This window comes from Eptesicus fuscus, chromosome 14 (assembly GCF_027574615.1).
Source record: "Eptesicus fuscus isolate TK198812 chromosome 14, DD_ASM_mEF_20220401, whole genome shotgun sequence".
Classification (NCBI taxonomy): domain Eukaryota; kingdom Metazoa; phylum Chordata; class Mammalia; order Chiroptera; family Vespertilionidae; genus Eptesicus; species Eptesicus fuscus.
This window is the reverse complement of record NC_072486.1, coordinates 12,671,820-12,684,148: the sequence shown is the minus strand read 5'-3', so window position 1 is coordinate 12,684,148 and position 12,329 is coordinate 12,671,820.

Genomic DNA, 12,329 nt, shown 5'->3' with positions numbered 1-12,329 from the left:
AAGCGACAGATAAGGAGCCAGCGCTAAGAATGCAAAGGGGGCAGGATTTCTGAGCATAATAATCATGTTGATGACATTAAACAAACAACTTGGGTATCTAGGTAACAGTTAGCACTAATTATACTTCAATCCATGTCTCAGGCACTTTTTGCCATAGTGTGAGAATGGTGATGCTCAATTTGGGTTCAGGATTCAAAATTCCCGAAGTCTCCTCACCCCCACCCCACGTACACACAGAAATTGCAGATTCAATTGAAGTGGGCAGCGCCTAGTTTTCCGGACTTGGGGAATTCTGAAGTCAGCCAAGGTTGAGGATCATGGACTTAGGGAGTTGAGCCATCTGCTGCTTCCTTGAGGCAGACATTTCCACATGCCCATCGACAGCAAATGATCAAACTGAAATGCTTGTCCTTTACCTGACGAGGTCTAGCTTTCAGTGGCTGTCATCCCCGTTTCATAATGCCCCACGCTGGCTTGGCATGCAGCAGGCACAGTTAATATTTATACTGCTGACAAAACAGCTCAGTGCATCCCGGAGCCACGGCACACGGGAGAGAACCGGCTGCCTCCCCCTCTGGTTCATTTCTCTGACGGCAGGTCCATGGTCGGTGACAGAGTTCAGGTACTTGGACTGTTAAAGCCTCAGACTGTGAGTCCCACGTTCTAGATCCTAATCTTCAAGAATGTGTGTAGGAATCCCTTTCACGTCCCGCGTGGTTCAGGGTTCCAGTTCAGAGTTCGAGTTCTGGAGAAGGGCCGCACACAAATGAAAGGAGACTTGAAGAAATTCAACTTGGCGAAATGGGGGGCCAGGCGGTAGTCCACCTCTAGTGGGAGAACTACTCACTGCTCTGGCTCTGCCATCCCTTTTATTGAGGCTTTGGGGAAAACATCTTAGGCAAGATAAACAGAAATTTACATGTAGCCCTTAGGCAGGAAATAACAGAAACTTACATGGGACAAACAGAGGTGGAGGCTGCTTCAGCTAACCATGTCTCAACTAAAGGGTGAGTGGTTAGAGCAGTTAAGGTTGTTGACCAGCCTTCCTGGCTTCCTGTCAACATCTCTCTCTTAGTGAAACTGATTTGTTTCCGGCAAATGTGACTGCTGTCTTTCCGCCGGAACCGCCATCTTCCAGCAGTTCGTCAAAATGACTAACACACAGGGAAAGAGGAGAGACCCCCACCATATGTTCTCTAGGCCTTTTAGGAAACAGGGAGTGGTTCCTTTGGCCACATACATGCGAATCTACGAGAAAGGTGAAATATTCATTCTCTTTATCTCAATAATTGCATTCCTAGTGCTTTTTGATCTGCTTGTTTTTCCTCTCCCACAGAAGGGAAGGAGGGGGGTCAGGAGAGGAGCAGGGAGGGAATGGGGGAGGAACAGGTTACACATACAGAAGTGCTTCAAGCAACATAGAGTTAAGTGGACATCAAGGGAATGGGCCCTGTTCAGAAAGGAACGCCCCACACATGTTACCATGGCAAAACTGGGAGTCTACAGTGTCACCCAGCATGCCGTGGGCATTGTTGTGACCAAGCAAGTTAAGGGCAAGGTTCTTGCCAAGAGAATGAATGTACGTATTGAGCATATTAAGCACTCTAAGAGCCGAGCTAGCTTCCTGAAACGTGGGAAGGAAAAGACCAGAAAAGAAGGAAGCCGGAGAGAAAGGTACCTGGGTTCAGCTGGAGCGTCGGCCTGCTCCTCCCAGAGAACCAGTGGAAAGGAGCCTGAGCTGCTGGAACCCATTCCCTATGAATTCCCGGCATGATGAGTGGGGGAAATAAAAAGACTTCTGTGCTGATAAAAAAGAATGTGACGGTTTAAAAAAAAGTGTGTATGTGTGTGTGTGGGGGGGGGGGGGGGCGTGGGATGGCCTCGTTCCTGCGAGCTTGTCCCCTGCTCTGTGACCTTGTTTACGTGGTGTCCGGGCCCAGCCCTGGGCCCCCAGCAGCTGTCCCTGGATGATTTGCAAGCAGGCAGCTAAACCTCGGTGTCCCTACACCGGACAACGGCCTGCAACTTAATACACTAGCTTAGCCTCGCTTGGCTGGGATTGAAGAGTTCCTCAACCTGATGTGGTCTGACGTCGTAGGCGAGGCGCTAAGGCGGTACTTAGTCTAAATCGCACCTCTGTCGGGGCTAATTCAATCACCTGTTTGTTAACTCAACCAAGGAGCCCGCGTTTCCACGTATTACTCCTCAAAAGACCCTTCAGAGTGGATTCAGAGAGCGACTCCTACTTTCTTCCCTGCCACCAAGACAGAAAACCGAGCGTCAGAAATAGAGAATGTCAATGGAGAAATCCACTGACTGAATCCTGTCTGTGCAGGGTTTTCAGCAGACTCCAACGTTTGTCTTTTATAAAACATACTATCCCCTAATTTTTAAAGAAAGAGCTCAATGAATTATTTTAAAATAAAAATATTCATTCTCTTTGTCTCAATAATTCCATTCCTAGTGCTTTTTGATCTGCTTGTTTTTCCTCTCCCACAGAAGGGAAGAGAGGGGTCGGGAGGCGGGCAGGGAGGGAGGTGGGGAGGAACAGGTTACGCATACAGATGTGCTTCAAGCAACATAGAGTTAACTGAATTGTGGTGTATCAATTTGATGGACTATTATAAAATTACAATTCTGAACAGTACAGAATGACATGAACGTGCTAATGATTATGTGAGAAAAGCAAAATACAACAGTGCGTCTAAACTATGCCTTGTAAATGTGTGCCTGTATATGAGTAAGAACTAGCAAGAAATATGGAAAATAAAAGGTCGATATTTGGTAGCTGTGGAATACTGGGCTTTTATTCATTTTAAAAATTTCTATTAACGCTGTACAATATAGTTTGTGCAATAAAAGAAACATCATAGGTCTTTTTTTTTTTACAACAGTTTAATGTTCTCTTGTAAGTATGATCTAACTCTACAGCGTACTCTAAAGTGTATAAACTCATCCTATTCTGTGAAGGCTGGAAGCTTCTTGAAGATTTCATATATCCAACATTGAATATTTATAACATGAATAGAATATATATGTCACTGTCCCTTGTTTGATAGATGAAGGCCTAGAGGTGCTGGGACATGAACGGTAGGACCAAGGTTATATCATTTATCAGTGACGAGCAGCAGTGGAGGAAGAACGCCATAAATCCCCCGCGCGAACACAACCTCCAGTTCGTGATCTATCCTGTGTTTTCAGAGAGCCCCGTGGAGCACCACACAGTCAGAGAACTTGGTGGGCACTGATATTTGAAGTCCTGGGTGAGTATGGAAAAGAGACTGTTAGCCAGGCTCTCCCTGACTCCAGCCTCACCGTGGCCTAATTCATCAGACACACACAGCTGGGAGATGGGTCTGAAATGGAGCTTTCATCCCGTCTCTCCCTACTGCATAATGACTGCAAGGTCACGGTGCGGACTCCAGATGCTGGCGGGTAGGGCCATTCCTAACCCAACTCCACTCCAGCTACACCTTTGACGTGGAACTTCCTGGAGTGTCTTTCTCTTTTCCTTTTCAATCAAGTTGTCTAACACTCTCTATGTGGTGGATAATCCTCTAAAATGTTGTATGTTTATTTCCATGTTAATCTAAAAATAAATCAATAGTTTTAAAATTCGGAGCCTCAGTGTCAGGTCTGGATCACGGTGGCATCAAGGAGAGCATCTGTTACTGTACGGGCTGATGTGTAAGAACAGAGGCAGGACCGGAACACAATGATGGCACGCCAGCGCTACGTGGAAGCCAGCTTTTGCCTGGTGGTGGGGATGGAGCGGTGGGGAGGGAGCACTGAGTCATCTCAGGACACGCGTGTATCAGTCTGCTGCGTGAACGCTTGTGCTGAAGCATTTGGCTTCTAATGACGTCAGCATCAATTTGGCTACTGCAAAACATCATCCATCAAAATAAATTAACCTATTTGAGCTGAAAATGACTGGTTTCGTACTTTCGTTACTTCGTTTGTAAATATGCTTTGGTGGGTAAGTGCTCTAATGCTTTCGGTTTGTTGTTTCAGTTACTAAGGGTAACAAATTACTCCCAAATTTAGTGGCTTAAAATAACATGTTATTATTATTGGGGGGTTCTGGTGGTTGACTGGGCTCCACTAGGCAATTGTCGCTCAGGGTCCCCCACATAGTTCCTGTCAGGTGGTGGCTGGGACTAAAGTTATCTGAAGGCTCCCGCACATATCTGATGCCAGAGCTGAGAAAGCTGGGGCTCCTTGGGCCTGTGTCCTCACTCTGTGTGGTCTCCCCACGTGGTCCATGGGAGCCTCAGGGTAGCTCAGGACTCTGAAGGTGATATATAGGGAGGGAGGTAGGGAGGGAGGTAGATAGATAGATAGATAGATAGATAGATAGATAGATAGATAGGTAGAGATAGATAGATACTGGAGGGACAGACACACTGGATCACATTTTCTAACTTAGTAGCAGAAATCATTCAGTCTCACCTTCACCACATTCTAGTCACTAGAAGCAAGCCGCGAGGCCAGCCCACCTTCAAGGCGAGGGAATTAGACTTTTCTCTCATGGAAGACGTGTCCAAGAACTTGCCGACATGTTTAAAACCAGCCCAGTTACCCTGTTCCTTCTCTTTCCCACCTGCTTATTAAAATCCTGTCATCCCTTTGCAGCCAGGTTACGTGTTCCTGGGCCCCTGAGACACCCCAGGGTGCTCCAGACCTCAGTCACTTCTCCTTTAATAAAAATCCCACAGCCAATGGTCTGCACCGTAGCGGTAACCCTTTCCATTTATTCTGCCATGTATTGTTCTGTTCCTGCTGATGGTAACAAAAGTTACAGCAGGCACTACACATAGGTGATCTAACTGAATTAAAATCCTCGTACCAGTTCTGTAAGGAATATTTTATTAGCCCCATTTTACAGTTGAGTTTATTGCCCAAGGTCATCTCAGCTGGGCTAGGTCAGTTTGACTCTGGACTCCTCCCCTTAAGCACTTTGCCATGTGCTGCTTCCTGTCCTGTAGTCATATTTGTGCAGTGTTACTGGGAAGCAGGAAAGGAAAAAAAAAAAACAGGAAGGGAAAGGGGAGGAGGGAGCAAATAAAAGAGACATACAGGGACAGTCGTGTCAGAGGAACAAGTGACCACAGCTCCACTTAGGAGCGAGCAATCACTGTGCCAGTGGAGGACAAAGGCGCTTTGCAAATGTAAATGCCAAATCTGCAAGGTAACCACTCAGAGGTAAAGGTTCCTGGAGAGCTGAACCCTCCCGCCAAAGTGCCTACCGCTGATTTATCTTTAACTTCCGGCAGATCATAAACCCAACACCCACTCCGGGGCGCACACAATATGGCCTTTCACTCATCACATTGGGTAAAGCAATTTAATGTCACTCATTTAAATATTTCTCTGAAAGAGGACCTTTGGAAAGATGTTCGGTGTTATCCGCAGCGAGTGAATTGCCATCAGATGCGGGACATTTCTGGAGGTTTGCAAGTACTTACATCAGAGCCGATAAATAAATTTCATGCAAATGTAGCGCTGCTACTAGAAGGCTTTGCATTAGCAGGGATCCTGCAAATTTGCTTTTCATTAACCTAATGAGCAGAATTCAGTAGTTGAACAGGGCTTGGAAAGTGCCTGTCAATTAGGTGAGGCACTAGGACTTTTCCATTTGGACTGTGAGGCCAATCCATTAGCAAGATTGCACAATAATGGAAATGTATCTCAGTGGCCAGTTATGTCTTCAGTTATATTTATGACATGCAAACTGGGTTGCTCTGCCAGAAACCTGAGAACTGTCCAGTGTGTGACTGCCAGGGAGCTAAAAATAAAAGCTGTTTTTTAACCAAAATTATTAAAGGCAGAGAGGGGTAAAGTAAAATGATGTAGAGGACTGAAGGAAACACGGCATTGTGGTTAAGAGGGCAGCTCCGACATCTCTCTCTGCCACGGACGAGGCACAGGACGTGGGACTATAGGACTTCTCTAAATTCTAGTCTCCATATTTAAAAATTAAAGATATTAATAAGAGTTGTTTTGACAAGTAAATGAGAATATCTACAAAAGTGCTTAGAACAGTGCCAACCCCAAAATAAATGTTCAATAAATGACTGTTAATACGGTCATCTGGGAATAAATAAAAATGATGTTCCTTCTGTCTTCTCTTGGCAACAATGGGTTTATTTAAACTTTTGTGATTTACAAATCCCTTTAGGACTCTAATGCAAGACTGCAGTCTCTTTCTCTAGACAAGTGCGCATGTGTACACACTCCAAATTTTGCAATTTCAGAGGTTCGAGGACCCTCTGGAGTCTAAAACACTGTGCTCTTATCTATCTTTCCATTCTCTTTTTCTGTTATTTTTAAGTTCTGTGACCAGATTTTACAGCTATGTAACTAGTCTTCCTTAATGGTTGCTTCTAAAAGTAGGAAAACCAACTTTAAAACTATTGGTGTTTAAGTTTAAGATTTGAGAACATTTAAGATCAAGGTTATCGGTCAATCAAAAAATTACAGGCAATTCAACAATAAGAAAATAAACAACCCACAAATATGTGATACCTTAATCAATAAAGAAATTTAAAAAAAAAGAAAATCCTATATAATAAAAACCTAAAAAAAAAAAGAAAGAAAAGAAAAGAAACAACCCAGTTAAAAAGTAGACCAGCGACCTTAACAGACACTTCACCAAAGAAGATATACAGATGACAAATAAGCATATGGAAAGATTCTCCACATCATATGTCATCAGGGAAATGCAAATTAAAACAGCAGTGAGATATCATTACTTACCTGTAAGAATGGCTAAAGTCTGGAACACTGGCAACACCAAATGCTGACAAGGATATGGAGCAATAGGAACGCTCGCTCATTGCTGGTGGGAATGCAAAATGGTACGGCCACTTTGGAAGACAGTTTACAAAACTAAACATACTCTTACCATATGATCTAGCAATCACATTCATTGGAATTTACCCACAGGAGTTCAAAACTTATGTCCACACATAAACCTACACATGGATGTTTAAAGCAGCTTTATTCATAATAGCCCAAACTTGGAAGCAACCAAGATGTCCTTCAGTAAATGAATGGATGGATATACTTGGCACATCCAGACAATGAAATATTATTCAGCGTTAAGAAGAAATGGATTATCAAGCCAAGAAAAGACATGGAAGAAACGTAAACGCATTTTACTAAGTGAAAGGAGCTAATCTGAAAAGGCTATCTACTATGTGACTCTTAACTATATGACATCTGAAAAAGGCAAAACTATGCCAACATTAAAAAGATCAGTTGGTTGGAGTGTCATCCTGTACACCAAAAGGTGTGGGTTTGATTCCTAGTCAGGGCACATACCCAGGTTCCAGGTTCAATCCCCAGTTGGAGCAGGTTCCAGAGGCAATATTCTCTAGTGAGGACTGGAAAGAAAAGAAAAAAAAAGAGCAGTGAATGCCCTGGGTTGGGGGTAGAGGTCAAAAGGGATAAATAAGTAGAGCACAGAGCATGTTTAAGGTAGTGAAACTATTTTTATGATACTATAATGGTGTGTCTATGTTATTGTACATTTATCCAAACCCATAGGATGTAAAACACCAAGAGTAAACCCTTCATGTAAACTATGGACTTTGAGTGACTTTGATGTGTCAATGTAGGTTCATTAATTGTAACCCATGTTCCACTCTGGTGGGGAATGTTAATAATAGGGGAGGCTACACATGGGTGGGTGTAGGAAACCTCTCTACCTTCCACTCAATTTTGCTGTGAGCCTAAAACTTCTCTAAAAAAAAAGAAAAATCTATTTTTAAAATCACAGACTGTTTTAAGATTTTCCAAAGAAGTGATTCTGAGTTGATAGTATAGAACTCAGAACACATTAGCTCCTGGTGACTGTATTAAAAATGACAGTTCCATTACCAGGACAGTGCCCAGAACATACTTGGTCTATGAGGTTGGTACTGAACCCATTATCTTCAACAAACTCAATCTTCTTCCTGCATTTTCCCATCTTGAATTGTTGGGTCAGTCATTAATTTATTTACCCATTCAGCAACTGTACTAAGTCCTGGCAAGGTATAAAAGAATAAATCAGATCTTACCTTACCCTTAGGAGCTTAAAGTCTAGAGGAGAAAGACAGCTAAACAAATAAAGGGTTCTTTGGGCTATACTGAAGATGTGTGCCAGGTGTTGGGTAGTGGGGTAAATTGTATGATTTTCCCCAGGTATTTATGTTGTCCTGGGTCAATGCTCACCCACTGAGCCACTGGTCCGATTCCCTGTCAGGGCACATGCCCAGGTTGCTGGCTCGATCCCCTGTGGGGGGCGTGCAGGAGGCAGCTGATCAATGATGTTTCTCTCCCTTTGATGTTTCTATCTCTCTATCCCTCTCCCTTCTCTCTCTCTAAAAAAAATCAAATATATATATTTATATATATATATATATATAATTTTTTATTGAGTTTTAGGACGCTGGTCCTCTTTGTTCTCTCACTGCGCTCACCCTCTTAGTGATCTCACATGATCTCATGGCTTGAAATACCAACTATAGCCATGACTCACAAGTTTCCATCTGCTGTGCAGACCTGCTAACTGAATTTTTGACTTGCACATTTCCCTGCAATTCGACATCATCTCTTCTCAAATGTTTGATAGGTACCTAAAATTCAGCATGGCTAAAACCGAGATGTCCATCTCATACCACATCAGCCTTCCTCATCTCATCTGATGGCAACTCCGTCCTATCTCCACGGTCACCCACGTCCTTCCTGTCTTTTCTCAAATGTCACCTCATAGAAGCCTATCCTGACCACACTGTTTAAAACTGCACCTCTCACTTCTGATCAACCCTGCTTTATTTTTCCCTTCCCCTTTCCCCATATAGCACATCTCACCCTCCAACATACTATGTAATATACGTGTTTATTATGCTTATTGTTTTTCTTCCTTTCACAAAGGTGAGGGTCTTTGCTTTGTTCACAGATGTGTCCTAGCTTTGTTTGTTTTGTTCATTGACGTGTCTTGTATCTGTGTGCACATAATATGTGCTCAGTAAATATTTGGTTACTGAACAAATCTTGCCAATGTTTACAAAAATAAAAGTTCTCTCCAGATACTGTATGGCTATGGATAGATGGGGGTAGGGAGAAAATGTATATCAGGAATGTTTTCATCTTCAAGTAACAGAAAAATAATATGACTTCTTTGGATTAACAAAATAAGAGTTATTTTTTTACTGAGAATATGATGTCTGGAAGTGTGGCTTTTGTATCTATTCTATCAGAGCTAATGTTTCTGTAATTCTGGTGCCTTTTCTCTCATACTCACCAAGGGCTGCAGCAGCTCCAGCCATCAGATCTGCATTCTAGGCAAGGAGAAGAAGGAAGGGAGATGAGGTATATTACCAGCCATCAGAGCAAAGGTGGAAATGGAAACAGATTCACAACATATTTTTGTTATGGATTGGGAAAGTGGTAGAAAAAAAAGAATGATTTGTTGAGCAGTTGTGTGAATAATGTAGCCATTCAATTAAGTGGTTCAAAATCAGGAAGAAAGAGATCTGGAGAGAAAAAGAAAATCAAGGTCTCCAATTTAGACATACAGTTTTGGAGACGCTTGCCCATCATGTAAGTGTAGATGTCAGATAGGCAGTTGGATGTACAAGTCTCGTGGTCACAGGAGACTTAGGGCCTGGACCGCCACATTAGAGAGCCATGAGCACACGACTGGTATTGAATGCCATTGTACCGGATGCGATCACCAGGGCAGGTAGATGGAGAATGTCCAAAATTGAGCCATGAATGAGGAGGAGAAGGAGAAAGAACAAACAGGCTGAGAAGGGGAAGAAAAGGGAAAATGTGTCATTGAAACATTTTAAGAAGAAAATTTACTTAACCTTTCAGAGTTCCAGTTTTCTCGTCTATAAAGCGAGGTGCATATAAGTAGCTGTCTCGTAGGGCGTTTATGAGGATGAGGCGCTAGAACGCATGTAAATGTCTGGCATGTTGACTCACGGTCGTAGGCACACAACCAATGTCTTTCCTCTCCCTTTTGCAAAGCCTCCGAGGCCGTGGTATCAGACCCACGGGAGGAGAGAGCATTCCAGGAAACCTATTCCAGCAGCATATCTTGACGCAGGCTAGTAAATAGCCAGTTGTCTGGGAAAATATTTATGCAGGATGAAGAGAACAAATATTGATTTTGTTTTATCCTGGTATCTGTGTACCTCAAGGACAAGGGAGACTCAGAACATGAATTTTAGAAACAGTAACTGTGCTGCTCATATTTTCACTTCTGCATTAACAGTGCGTGAGTTAACACTTGTTTGACAAATAACGGAGTGCATCACATGACAGGAAATGACATGATGTTTATTTCAGGGCAGATGCTTGTGAGTATGTGTGCGTGTGAATTACCTGGAGGTAGTTGATATAGTTGGTTCTGTAAGGATGTTGTAAAGTCAATGATGTAGGACTACCTCTTGCTCCAATACACAGTCTGGACTATTGCCCATCACCACTAGATGCAGAGCGGATGTCCTGTGCCTCAGGGTGAATTTAGAAGATGCACTCTAGCCTCCAGAGAGTGACTACAGAAGGCTCGTCTTCTTTATGTACAGGCCGGGGCTAGGTGCCGGGACCGCTTCAAGCGCTGTGCCTGTGGTGTGTGGGTGGGTGCGTCTCCCTACCCGTGCAGGGAGGTCAACTCATGCCTTCGGATAAGGAAGTGCAAGCCCACCATGGTACCCGGAAAGGTTCACCCACTTAAAGTCAAGTGACTGGAAATTAGGATGGAAAAATGGAGAGCTTGTAACTTGAAGTGAGACCAGTATTGGGATTTGTGTTAATGAAAGTGATTCTGAGTTCTTAGAATCAAACATTTTTTTCTCATCTCTTGGTGGAATTTGGGGCGTTTTCCCCCCGTTTGCTGCTTGCTTTGAAACCACTGTGGGGAAGCCAGTGGTCGTAATAAGATGGGGGACTGAGATAAAATCCATGTGAAACCAGTCTGACATTTGGGGTGCAGGTACCCAGGAGCTTTCAGCAACACTCAACGTACCACCCCCTTTTCCCTTTACTAGTGAGTGACTCGTGTACACACCTCAGGGGACGTGGCTGAATAGTTAGAGGGCCTCACTTCAACTTGTGTTGAAACAGCTAGAAATGTACACTGGGCTGCGGCATCCATCTTGCAGCTGCCTCCAGGCATTTGCACTTAATCACTCTCTTCTGCAGCGTCCCCGGAAAGTCATCCATTTACCCAACAGAGGGAGCAAGGGCTCCCACCAGGAAGCGTTTCCTTGCTCACCGAACGCATGTTGGAAGCACTGCTTTGTAGCTGGAAAATCCCCAGTCTGTTGCACCCTTCAAATCTTGGCCGGTGAAGGCGGGGCCTAACAGATCGCTTTCCCAGAGTTTGGCTGGCCGTCCTGGCGAAACGGAATGAAGAAGCCAGTCAAGTAAAAGCCGTATCGCTGGTACGCGGAGTTGGAGAAGCCCTGGTCAGAAATGTGATGTCTGTTAAATGGAAAGGGAAATAGTCCATCCTCCAGTGCCCGCGACAAACGTAATGATTTGCCGGGCAGGCTGCGAAGAGAGGACAAATCATAGTTCCAGGTTCAATTGCATTCGGCCCCTGGAGGAAAACAGCCGAAGGCAGAAAAGAAAAACTCTGATCGGGACCAAGAGTTTTGCTGCTGGTCCTCCCTCCCAACCCCTGTGAGCCAGTGGGACAAGAGCCAATATTAACTGCCCCCCCCCCCACCCCCTCGTGCCTGTGGGCGGCCTTAGCAGCCCAGGTGAGGACCTGAATGGCAAGGCGCTGGACTTGAGAGTCTAAGGGAAGCACCAGACAGGGGTTGGAAGACAAGGCTGGCGGAGGCTGGGGTGGACGGGGCTGTTGGGCAGCCGCAGTTGAAATGGACTAGAACAGTGGTCGGCAAACTGCAGCTCGAGAGCCACATGCAGCTCTTTGGCCCCTTGAGTGTGGCTCTTCCACAAAATACCACGGCCTGGGCGAGTCTATTTTGAAGAAGTGGCGTTAGAAGAAGTGTAAGTTTAAAAAATTTGGCTCTCAAAAGAAATTTCAATCGTTGTACTGTTGATATTTGGCTCTGTTGACTAATGAGTTTGCCGACCACTGGATTAGAACATTGTAGGTGGCTGGCGAGCTTCGGGGAGGGGCAGGCGGGGGCTGTAATCAGGCAGTAACATTAATTCTTTGTCTGCAGCGGCTACATACCGGGCATTGTACCAAGCACATTATACAGTTCATTTCATAGAGAGAGGTTAGTGATGGTTATTACTCTTGGTTCACAGAGGAGGTAACCGAGGCTCTAACAGGTTCCGAGACTTTTGCAAGGTTG